This window comes from Propithecus coquereli, unplaced genomic scaffold (genome assembly GCF_000956105.1).
Source record: "Propithecus coquereli isolate 6110/MARCELLA unplaced genomic scaffold, Pcoq_1.0 Scaffold535, whole genome shotgun sequence".
Lineage (NCBI taxonomy): Eukaryota > Metazoa > Chordata > Mammalia > Primates > Indriidae > Propithecus > Propithecus coquereli.
In genome coordinates this window covers 125,015-127,083 of record NW_012151230.1, presented here as the reverse complement: position 1 = coordinate 127,083, position 2,069 = coordinate 125,015, and the positions used below count along the sequence as shown (strand labels likewise).

General features: G+C 39.5%; 1 protein-coding gene across 1 annotated transcript in view; it reads left to right on the top strand.

Moving 5' to 3' along the window:
• Positions 1 to 2,069, top strand: part of ZNF10 (zinc finger protein 10) — a 42,723-nt gene that overhangs the window by 1,762 nt on the left and 38,892 nt on the right. The window lies entirely within an intron of this gene.

Below are 2,069 nucleotides of genomic sequence, written 5' to 3'. Positions count from 1 at the left end.
TAGTGAGCTATGATTGTGCCACTGCACTCCAGCCTGGGTGACAAAGCAAGAGCCTGTCTCTGAAAATAAATAAATATACAAACAAACAAATATTTTAAAAATTCTAGAGGCAAAATAGATTAAATACATTATGTTACAGCCATATAATCAAACACTAAGCTATTGAGAATGAAATACAACTATGTGCATTGACAGGGAAAGACAGATACATTTAAAAAAGCTATAAAGTGAAAGGTATGATTCAATTCTTACAGAAGGAAAACATGTTTATATGTACATAAAGTCTGACAGAATGCACACTCATCTTCAAAACTGAATTTCTAAAGCACTAGAATCTGAGGAGGAAAGGCTTTCCCTTCTCCTGTGTAGGGCAGAGGTTGTTTACATTTTTCCCATATGTATTAGTTTTATAATTAAAAACCACCAACAAAGTTTAAGAAACAATAGAAGGATACCATGGCAGTAGCATAGAATACATGCTGGAACAAAGGAACATTCAAGCCCAGGGAATCCTGTTATGAGGCTGTTGCAATAAAATCAGATATGCTGATTGAGACCATGCCTGAGTCTAGCTGCTGTGGCACAGGCTGAGTATCCCTTATCCAAAATGCTTGAGACAAGAAGTGTTTCACATTTCAGATTTTGGAATATTTGCATTATACTTACCAGTTGAGCATCCCAAATCCAAAAACCCCCAAATCCAAAAACCCCCAAATCCAAAAACCCCCAAATCCAAAATCCAATGAGCATTTCCTTTGAGCATCAGGTTGATGCACAAAGTTTTGGACTTTGGAGCACTCTAAATTTCACATTTTCAAATTTGGGATGCCGAATCTATACCAAGATCATCTGGCAAAGATTAGTGTATAAATTCCAATCCCAGCCAAGCAAAGCACAACCCCTTGCTGAGCACCACTTAAGGTGATCTCCACACTCAAGGACCAGATGCATTTGGGATCATTTTTAAACTGCTGACTGCTACTGCTATACCCTCCAGGGCTGCTAACAACTAAAAAGAAAAAGAATATTTGGCTTCCCAGCATGACTGCAGACTTTCCATTCCAAGCTACATATAAACCCTATTAGACCTAATTATCCATCAGCTTTTTAGAGACTGATGGGATTTAATCTATCCTCACTCTAAATTTTGTTTTCAGTAGTCATGGCTCAAAGTCTCAGCCCATTCCTCAGATCTCATCTTATTTTTCTGTATCAGTATCGTTGTTACAATCGTCTGTATTCCTGTGCCACACCTACAAAACCTAAACTCCTATCCTTCTGGAAACTGTTTTCCATGGTACTTCCTGAGATTCCCCTGAGTGATGAAGTAGCTCCCTTAATATTCCAAACTACTTCTGTTAACATTCTGTTCATTTCCTTGCATTAACTTAAACTTGGCTCTCTCCAGGGAAGAAAAAAAAAACTTGACAAGAATCACATCAAAGAGGGGCTTATTCCCATATATGCCACATATCTATAGGTTGGAAAGTAGGAACAATGTCCTCCTTACTCCTTAATATTGCTTATAATCATTGTAGCCTTGTAAAGGCCACTCCTTGTTTGGGCTCACACCATCTAGTTATACCACCTTCTCTGTCTCTTCCTGGCTACTATCTTCTATTCAAATGGACTCTCCTTCTAATTCGCTTAGACTTTGCTACTTGCTGTCGTTTTCACTGAAGGCCCTACTGATAACATGGGTGGACTCTCACACATGTAAGACCTTCACTAAAATCTCTGGCCAGTATTTCATCCACTTTACTGCTAGCAGATAATCTTACCATGAAACCTATAATCATATGTCTGTATTTTATCAGCCAGGAACTGGGGAAGTGGTATCTCTTGGCTACAAGGAGGCTGGGATAAGGAGTTTTGTAATTGGATACAAAGAAGCGAAACTGAAGTTCTATTAATAAAGGAGAAGGAGGAAATATAAAGGTTAGCAACTAGCAATGTTTGCCACAATGGGCCAGAAAGTAGCTCTTAAGAAACACCAAACAGGCCGGGCGCGGTGGCTCACGCCTGTAATCCTAGCACACTGGGAGGCCGAGGCGGGCGGATTGTTTGAG